At 40.3% G+C, this 10894-nt stretch overlaps 1 protein-coding gene across 2 annotated transcripts in view; it reads right to left on the minus strand.

The window, feature by feature from the left end:
• Nucleotides 1-9595, minus strand: part of LOC135479226 (protocadherin Fat 1-like) — a 44197-nt gene extending 34602 nt beyond the window's left edge. Inside the window, exon 1 of one of the 2 annotated variants that reach the window (XM_064759023.1) lies at nt 9438-9595. The gene's annotated coding sequence lies outside the window, so the exon portion shown is untranslated. Of the gene's footprint in view, nt 1-3108; nt 3385-9437 lie in introns of those variants that run through there. The other variant, XM_064759022.1, reaches the window with a different exon arrangement.
• Between the last annotated feature and the right edge of the window lie 1299 nt (nt 9596-10894).

Genomic DNA, 10894 nt, shown 5'->3' on the forward strand with positions numbered 1-10894 from the left:
TATCCCTAAATATCTGTCTGTTGTCTGTGGTTCTTTTATTCATTTATCCCATCTTGAACACGCTACCATGTAAAGATGAATGAAATCGAACCGGATTATCTTGTACCTGTTCTCTCAGGTCAATTTAAGTAAGATCCACTAACAATTAAAATAAACATTTGCCATATGTGTCTCTTAATTTATTTCATTGTTTCTTAAGCCGTAGACATTTTTCATAATTATATGTACAACTGCGTTTGTGTTTATGTATGAACACGGGAAGCATGAGTACAAAGAGCGAACTACCGCGTTTCTCTAAGCACATGTCAAAACTCCCAACTTAAAGCTACAACCTTAGTAATAATCGCTCAGGGCCGATCATACAGCTGTATGCTCAAGCCAGTAAACGTGTTACGCGGAATCTTGGTTTCTCATGTCAATGCACTCGAACAACACTGAAACACTGAGTTTATGTTACAAAGAAAATATGACATCCCTGTGATCTTTTGCACGCATGTATATAAAATCCCAGATATATAGCGCTGATTCCTTGCCATGTATATTTGCACCGTGGGATAGTAGCGCACAATGCGTTATGTGACATATTCAAAAAGCCTGTCGTAACATTCAACACATAATAACGCAATTTTCCCGACCAAACAAAAGGTTAAGTAAACAAATTCCGCTTTCAACCCGGATTCGCCTCTTTGATACGTTCATGTAGGATAACAGTTTGCGCAGGATTTTTGTAACATCATACACGTATTTGCACAGAGATTCCTGCCACGGAAGACAAAATATACATGCATGCCAGCCTGTTAGAACGGTTAGGATAAAACCCTGACTGAGGTAAATAGACCAGAGGCGGTATTTCACCTGTCCAGTTACGTGTGATCATTTGTCAGCTACCAGTATCACATTGTTGTCGCTGCTCTGGTTTTACTCTCAATCGTGTACATCTTGAATTATATTGTATGAGGCCGCATACGTTTATATTGTCCAGCATGTATTTGTGCTTGTATATACGATCTTTATAGGTTCGTTATGTCTAAAAGTTTCAAACAAGTGACTTAAATGTGTGAATTAGCGATTGACAGATTACAACCTCGCAGCTACCACCCGGCATTTAGTCCCGGCGGTTGACATTTACGCAAACCAGATAACAGTACTTTGGTTATATCCTACGCCGTAACAGGCAGCGGATGTGAGGCCATGGCATTCAAAACAGTTGTTTTATTATCGTTTGTAGCGTTCTGTGTTGTTATATTGTGTAAACTGATAAGTCTTGCGGATATTCCTTAGATTCTACGCCGCCCTATAAGAATAAAACGTGGGTCAAAAAATGACAGAATTCAGAATCGAACTTCGTACATACACTTCTTCTATAACATACAATTAAAGGCGTATAGCCTAGCGAGCAAAGAGCAGAGCAGCGCATCTACAGTGTGATAACTGGTAAATGGTCACACGTAACCGGTTAGGGTTTATTCTAGCTGTTCATGTAAATGCTTAAATAATAGCAACGTAAACGCCGCCTATCAGCATGGCTTGAGCAAATGTAAGCAAAGAAAACATGCATTAGTGTTAACTGCGATTTCTTAGGCGTCATTGGTCTTGAATTACTCAAAATGCGGTGTTGGCATCACATTTAATGTAAAACAGCATTAAATAAACATTATTAACATACACAGTCAACTGGATCAGATTATGACACCGTGGCGAAGGAAATCATCACCGTTTGCCTTAAACATGGATCCGGGTACTTGCCATGAGACAAGCAGACGTCTTGCATGCATGTATTTGAATCCGGAACCATGCAACTTGTTATATCTGCGTCCGAAAGTGTAGGAGTACAACTTCTCATTGAACTCGGTTATTTCTTCACGCGGATTCATCACGTAAGACAAATGCTAGAGCTAGCAGATGATCTTTACCTTGGCATTTAGAACAGTTTTACTTGCAAATACAGCAGGATGGTTGTTAACGGAAGACAACAACGTGATGCGGAGCGTATTTAGGCTATCTTCTCTCACAGAAGTAGAGGTTATACCGAAAGTCTTGTAACGAGTTGTAAATATCTGGTTGTTATATAGACGGTACACCCAGAGAAAAGTTTGGGTCAACTGACTCAAAATTCTGAGTTATTCAATTGAGCTAAATCAACTCAGAAAACTGAGTCATATGACCTGATCAGATGACATAATAAACCACTCGTAGCACACAACCATACATGTACTATATCCATTTTATATTCATTTTTTATTTGTGTCTGAGATGTAGATGTTATGAAATTTCTATTCACACCTCTGTCACGCATCTGAGGTGTGTATGTCATGACTTTCCTATATTCACACCTCCAGGACACGCATTAAATATTCATTATTCACTCTACTCTACCACACACCTAAAGTGTTGATGTTATGAGCTTTGTTATATTCAGATCTTTTTGAATTATTCAAAATTCACACTTATTTGTAACCCTATCTGATTAAAATCTCGAATTAAGTGTTTGTAATTCTTATTCAGATCTGGGTCCATACCACGACAAGTGTTAACAGCGTATGTGGTGACAGCTGTGCGGGTGTTACTTGTCCGAGGACGATCAGGCCGGCTTTATTAAACGACTCAGCTACTTATTTCCGTGGACAATCAGGCCGGTCTTAACGACTCAACTACATGCAGCTTAAATTATTTACCGGCGTAGTACTCTACATCACTGTAATACTTCATCCATTTCGTTTGTTTTATTTGAAATAGGTATGACACATTTTAAATTAGGAATTTCCTTCCATACCATATATGTTTTGAAAGCATCATACGCATAAAAGGAATCTTTAAAAAAATTGGATAACTAAAACAGAACCAACGTTTGTTTTGTTAAGTATATCGACAGTTTTGAAGAATTATGAGTCAATTCTCAGTGTATATGTGCAGAGCAAAGGTATTGTTCTCTATGCTGCCAGCTAGAGAGCGATTACAGAGTTCGCCAACTGCATACAAAATCGTCTTTTATATTCGGACAGGTTAGAGAATTAGAGTAGGTACATCATGGCACAGGTGGGCTTCCCGTATGTTTTATACAGAGGCCTTAACCTGGTATTTTTTTCACGAACGAGTCTGTAAACTTACCTGCCTGGGAGAGTGGGGACTCGAGGTCCGTGTGAACGCCGGGCAGCGGCTCTAATCCCTTAATTTAAGTCCGATAAGCCGTTACACAAATCGCTCTGAGAATCCGTACGAATCTGAGAATCCTGTATTGGCTGAGATGAGTATATAGCCAATAAACACCTAGGCCCGTTCAAATAACCTGGCCACTAAAAGACAGGAGTAAATCCTGTCTATTATCGCGATTTCAAAGCCGCTGACCAACGATGATAAACAGCACACACAAGTACATAAGTATTGTTCGTCACTTCGTCCGCTGGACACCTTCCAAATGGAATTACGGACACATTCGCTGGTGACCCACGCGGCTTATCCAGACGAATTTCCAGCCAGGTATAATTCCGCTCGAGGTTAGAATGAATCAAGAATCGGCCATCATCGGCTACATCAGTTGTACGTAAAAGCTGTGTCTTTGGCCGCTGGGAGGTCTCGGGTTTAAGGTGTATATTCTCAACCAAGCTGATATTACAGATCCCTCATATCTCCAAACTCCTCTCTGTGAACTAAAGACGCTATGAGATTCTTATCTGATCAACATCAAGCGCTACTCCAGATGAATTGCCCTTGTCCTTTGTATACGCGTACAACCACGGTTTCTAGCGCCTGTGTACTTTCACACGGCGTCCAAATTGTTCCGTTCTATCTATTTCTCGCCACATACTATACGTCGCAGTCTTTTCCCCTATCATAAAGGAACACAGCTCTCAATAAAATTCCTGTTGCTTTCTCCGAGAAGTTTAACGCGATTTTTTCGCCGATAAGATGCTATTCCCCGCCCTGCGTCTCAATTCAAGGTGGACAGTTAAGGTATGTATACATGTAAGTAAACACTTTCCACAGGTAGGCTCAGGTAGATGTAAAGATAGCACCCACTGCACGCAACTCACCGCTGTTACCTGAGAGAGGGCTACAATAACGCCTGTCACATGTCAGAGTTCCGGACTCTATAGCTGGTCGCAGGGGCATGGAGCGAATTGAAAGGCTCAGCGGTGCTCCCAAATAAATAGATAGAGCCACAAAAGCACGCAGCGAGCAGTGCTGAAGGCAAAAGCGGGGTCCCATTGATTCTACCCAGTGACGTGTTTTCGAGGTGGGTCGCCAGAAAGAAAGTCGACTGCTCCTCTCCGAAAACGTATTGATCGTTTTTCCAATTAGACAGTGAGAATGAACGTCCTTCAATAGAGAGGAGCACCCTACCTGTCTGCTCTAACCATGTCACATAGACAAGTTCCTATCAGGGAAGCTTTATTAACACCGACTATACACTCTGGTTGGTTCTGCACCAATTCAGCAGTGTCGGACCAAGGTGAGGCATTTAAAAGAACACGTCTGCGTTCGTCAAGGTTCTACTATTAGCCGGCTTTATTCCCAAACAATAAAACACTAATTTGTGAGCTGCGTTTAGACATACATCCTATACATGAATATAATTTCTGACCAGGATATGCTTTGAAGTGTTTGCTGGGAAAGGACTGCATTGTTTCTTTGAGAAATGCATGGACTTAACACGTCGCCTTTGTGCTTATGATTTTGCCCCATAACGTGATACAGTAAGTTTGTACACGTGTGTTAGAACATGTTATAGTGTCTCACATAGAAAGTAGCATGTTAGATTTAAATTTGAAATCACAAAAGCTAGATGAAGACTGGCGTATGCAGTACTGCAACCATTTCGATGATTATAGCATCTAATACGACATATTCAAGTGGAAACAGTCTCTTCATAGTTCATGCACTCAATCAGTTACAGTACTACAGAAAGTAACCGCTGACACAAGCAGAATGGATAGGAAAGTCATCCAAAGAGCAAATCCAAATGAGTAAAACGTATACTAAACTGCTAAAGATCTAAAACTAGAAGTCTCAATGTATTTATTTAGTTATTTGATTGGTGTTTTACGCCGTACTTAAGAATATTTCACTTATGCGACGGCGGTCAGCCTTATGGTGGGAGGAAACCGGGCAGAGCCCGGGGGGAACCCACGACCATCCGCAAGTTGCTGCAAGACCTTTCACCGTAAAACTTCAATTTAACCGTAAAACGTCTTAAATAGAAATTAGCGGATTCTTCCATTAAAGAGAAATGACCTTACAAATATTCGCTAAAAATAGCCCAATTACTTTAAAACTTCGTGTTGGACTATACTGGAGTTCATTAGTAAAAGTCGATGGAGCAAATCTTCGATAGCGCCAACCAGGTTCATGCAATGGCGGTGAATTGTCAGCTCAACCACTCGACCATAGTATTTAAATCTCCAGATTTTGTTTGTTTTTGCCACAGTTATTAAGCAGAACGTCAAGTTCGAAAATAATTTGTTGACGTACAGAGTCAAAAAGTTATAAATTACAAGGAAAAAGCCGATGGGTGACCAGCACGGACCCGAGCGAAAGCATGCAGGCATTGGTGTTAACTGCAATCCACGAATGCTTGAATACCCCAGGTAAATGTCACCAGTCACTGATTCTATTTGAACTGTGAGAACTATTTGAAGTGGGGATTAAAACGAAAAGCAGAAGTGTAATTAGACGTGCAGTTAATCCATGTTGTTGTTGGCTAACCTTTAAGTGCGCAAACATGACCTAATTTTACCCGACCAGACAGAAGAGTGTCGATGTCTGGCGAAAGAGGTTCTGTATCATCTCATGCTAATGAATCCCATGCATAAAGTTGATCTATTTCCGAATATTTCCTACCATGTGCATAAAATGGACTAGTTATTACAAAACGAAGGACTAGCAGCGGATCTACGTTCTCAAGTCGTCATTACTTATACTATATTGTGTACAATTTAGCTCACAAGGGTTTTTTTTTTAAATTTACTTAAGTATTTCGGTGAAAATCGACAATTTGGTTATTGAACCACTTCATGTTCAGAACTGAATTTACATGCAAATCTTTGACTAAATTCCCGAGGGTTACAAGATACATGCATATGCGAGTTTCCAATTTAAGCATGAAGAAATTTCTCCATGCAAATAAGATTTGGTGACATAATACATGTGTGTGATAATGTCTACATTTTCACCATTAGCCTTGTCACTAAGCTTCGGTGTCGAACCCATTCTCAGCTTAATATCAGCTCATCTTTCTTGTCATCCGGGTGGTTTTCGAGAGACCAGGATGTGACTGACTACGGCTAAAGAGTTATGTGACCCCGTCTGAGCTACAGCTGTACCCCGAGCCTCAATCTGACAACGTCGTGACGTCAAGCTGAGCGGTAAACCAGACAGGGCAGTTGAAGGTTTTGCATTGTGTTTGGTGGGGAGAAAATAAAAAGGGAACAGAATAGAATACTTTACATAACTGTATGATTATTTTTTTTCTGTACTTTGCGAGACACAAGTTTATAAAGTTTTATATATTATTTCTGCATAAGCCAGAAGCCGGTTGTTCAAACGTGTATTAAAAGTTAACCCAGACTGAAATTTAATACCGGTGTTATCTTAATTCAAATCAAATTGAACTTTAATAAATTGGTTAATACTAGACTTAAGGTCTCATACACTTTTGAATAACTGGTTCCAGGATTCTGCTGGTTGACTAAGCATCCCCAAGACCTTGTCCTTTTGCACTTTGATTGCTTATTACATGCGATGGCTACACAGTATCATGAACAATTCTTCACCAAAGCGCCCTGTTGAATTGTAACTAACATAGCTACATTCTCCCATGTCCTCTACATTAAATATGTAAGTGTATGGCACGTCATTCACAATGGCCTTCCTCGCTGACCGCTCAGCACTAAGAGGTTAGAGCAAGGAAACCGGGCTAGTTGTTCTGGTGTCAGTATAATGCGACTGGGTGTGGTGTCATGTCTGGTATCTTCGACATAATACTTCAATGGGGGCAGCACTTTGGCGACATGGACTAGCCTTACCACAAGAAGACACAATATATTCACACACACCTAATGACTCCTCGTCGTTATACGACTGAAAAATTGTTAAGTACGACGTTAAACCCCAAGCATACATACATATGGCGGCCATGTAGCTGCAACGACTACTGTACTTGAGATAGAAAGAAGTCAATTACGGTATGTGACTGAAAAATTGTTAAGTACGACGTTGAACCTCAAGCATACATACGTACATTATGTTGCGTTTGATCTTATTAATCAGTTAGTGGTATATGCTAACCAGCTGGTGAATTCAACCAGTTAGCTCACTCTAAACCACAATGAACCACTATATAACTGACTCTTCCATGCGTTTGTAGACTAAAAACCCATCTGGTTTATACAACCCCCGTGCTATACCAGACTCCACATCAACAGCAGCTCTATAGCCCACCACACTGCAATCAAAAAGCCAGATTTTTTCTTACCTGGATTTACCTGAGTACGCGTGACCCATCATGACCTATTAATGCGAATTTTTACCTGGTAAGTTTGCATTCCCACGGATATGCAGTGTGGTGACCTACTTCCCCTCGTGTACATGGATTTTATGTCGCAATGTCAGTCATGTATAATACGTCTCCTCGATGGAATAGATACCGGTACAAAACATGGACGATGTAAGCTCACTGAATGTTTTCTATGAACGACGAAAAATCGCTACCTTACCACAGATCTGCATAAAGCCTTGACCTTTTCTGGTCATTAGGTTATCTACAAAATCACCAAGAATTTCAGTGTTGAAAACTTTAGTTACGTTTGCGTCAAATCGTGCTTTATGTCTTGAATATTATGGCTAGAAAGCCATATGTCATAAAATGAATTCTGTGACCAAAATCAAAATGACGCGTCCTGGATTTTTTCCTTCCCAAAGTACAATGTTAAGTAAACATACAAGCATGTTCAAATGTGTACTGTCAAATCAATCCTAGTTTCATATGAAACTATCATCACGCGTCCCAAATCTAGTTTAACAACGAGAAATGCGAAAATAACACGTCACTTTTATATCTTAACTGCGCTGTGTAAAATGTGCATCTTCCAATTTAGCAGGGTCAAACTATCTTTATGTACCCAGGACAATGGGTCTGTATGGTCTTTGACGATTCGCAAGACGCTATAGTGAAAAGGGCCTACACGTATACGTGTCTATAACGAGTCTGACGATTCGCAAGACGGTACACAAGCCGAAATTACATGTACATGTGTCTATGCGCAGTCTGCCGATTCGCAAGACGCCATACAAGCCGGACTTACACGTATATGTGTCTATACACAGTCTGACGATTCGCAAAACGCTACACAAGCCGGAATTACACGTATATATGTCTATATGGAGTCTAATGATTTGCATGGCTCTACAAAAGCCGGACTTACACGTATATATGTCTATATGGAGTCTAATGATTTGCATGGCTCTACAAAAGCCGGACTTGCACGTCTACGTGTCTATACGTAGTCTAGCGATACGCAAGACGTTACACAAGCCGGACTTGCAGGTATACGTGTCTATACGGAGTATGACGTTGCCCAAGACTCTACACAAGTCGGACTTACAGGTATACGTGTCTATACGGAGTCCAGCGATTCGCAGAACTCCACACCAGCTGGGCTTACACGTATATGTGTCTATCTCCTTACTCTAGGGCCATGTCTCTAACAAGAAGTTAGATCTCAACTTCAGCGCACGACTAACTCGTGAAGTGGTTGTTAGATCCTATAACGAGATTACAGGGCTATTCATTAGGACAATAGCTCCGCTGTGGTTTTTTTCCAACCCTGTTCTTTATTTAGAGATACCCACTTTCATTACTCCAATCAAAGGTACAGAGTGTCTATTTGCATCTAGACAGATAAAGCCTGTATGGTGTCCATCCAGTGCTGTTTTGCAGGTCTTGTTGGCTTTAAAATAGGGCTAAATATATATAAATATATACACCGGCAAGGAGCACGAATGGAATTTGAGGGGGAAATCAACATAATGTCTGAAATAGGTACACAGGTAGGTCTACGGCCTGAATTTATCAGCGTATGTGCACTATGTGTGGTCTTAAACTCCTGAAATCTTGAATATGAATCAAGATACCATGGAAAGTTGTCTCACAATAGAAGATAACATACACACCTGTGAAATTTGCAAAATACGTATTGCGTTATAGTTAGAGTGTTATACCTGGAAGATCAAATGCAATATGTATACTAGAAGCGTTTTAACTATATATGTGAAAAAAGGCGTTTAGTTTGGACATGAATCAAACTTATATCTTATCCTGGGTCCAAATTAAGCCGAAAAGCATGGGTTCATAAACTTTGAAGTGGAATTTCACCCACGCCCTACAGCAAGACAATAAGTTTCATCTGTGGACTACCTGTAAATGATAAGCATGAACTTACCTGTACAGAAGCGTAGCTATTGAGGTCACCCCGAGCCGTAAGTACCCTCCCTTCTTGCTCTGTATACCTGTTAACGACAGTACGGGTGTTTCTCAGGTGTATGAAGGTGCGGACAGGTAAGGTATATATTGAACTTGAAGCTACAGGTAAAACTCTGACTTTGTAACTTATATGACAGCGCTCGCCGAGGAGGTAAAGGAATCCCACCGAGCCCTGCTGTTCGAGCTTTTCTCACAACTGAGACACTGTTAACGTCTAGTCCTATCAACCTCTGGTCTGCCCACCAGACAGTTAAGTAAGGAGAACACACGCTGTGACCTGCTCTCACCCAGGTCCGCGCTGCGGATCAGTGATCTTCAGCTGAGTGATAATTTTAACTGTGAAGAGAGCAGTCGTACATGAAATAACACAAGGCTAGAAGTTAGACATCTTATTAGAGAGAAAAGTAGATCTACCAGTTAAAGGATGTAAAATTAAAGACAAATTAACTCCTTTGAGATAACTCGGGTATATATATATATATATATATTGACTGCAGTGTGTATGCATTTAATCACTTCGCATTAAGCCACCCTGATGTCAAATTTTAACGGCGAGCGTGAATAATTGGAACAAATAAACTACATTCTGCATCTGACTGCAGTTTACATACAAAAGGGGGTTAAGATGGAGCATAATTGATCTGTCTTATGTGGACATCCGATAACAGAATCAACAAAACAACAAAGACGGCGGCTGTTTGTTAATTTCTTACAACGAAAGGTAATTGTTGACATAATTGATCCAGGCTTTATACCTGGTTATCTTAATAACTGAATGTCAAAAAGCAATCTGTCAGCTTAAACAATAAATACAAGAAATTAGCGAAAATCATTTGCACACACATTTGTGGTTAATTTCTTCATCGTTTCTCGCCCGATTGACTGATTTAATGCTTAATTAACCATCTGCTTGCTTACCTGTATTTTTGATTTGTTAATTGATTTATACAAGGTGTTATAGCTGAATATACTCTTGTCTGCATGCGTGGGCTATTATACAATATAATTAAAGACGTAGAACATTGAGAGTAAAACCCAGAGCAGCGATGACGGTGTGATACCCGGATAATGATCACACGCGACCAGTGAAATACAGCCCCCTTGTCAACTTACCTCAGTTAGAGTTTTATAATAACTGTTCAGGTAATTGCCTATAAAGTAGTAGAGCACACGCCCCCACCCCCTCTTTCCTGGCATCATGGCTTACGAAGAAATGATAAAGTTACGTTAATTGCAATCTGTTAGACGTCACTGGTCTAGAGTTACTCAAAATGGTGTGTTGTCATGACATTTCATAAACACTAACATTAAGACAATACAAAGGGATCAAGCCTAAACGTCCACCAACAGAATCATGGTTTATGCAGGAATACAATATAATTACAGCATAGAGACTAAGACCAGAGTAACGATTTA

This window comes from Liolophura sinensis, chromosome 12 (genome assembly GCF_032854445.1).
Source record: "Liolophura sinensis isolate JHLJ2023 chromosome 12, CUHK_Ljap_v2, whole genome shotgun sequence".
Taxonomy (NCBI): Eukaryota; Metazoa; Mollusca; class Polyplacophora; order Chitonida; family Chitonidae; genus Liolophura; species Liolophura sinensis.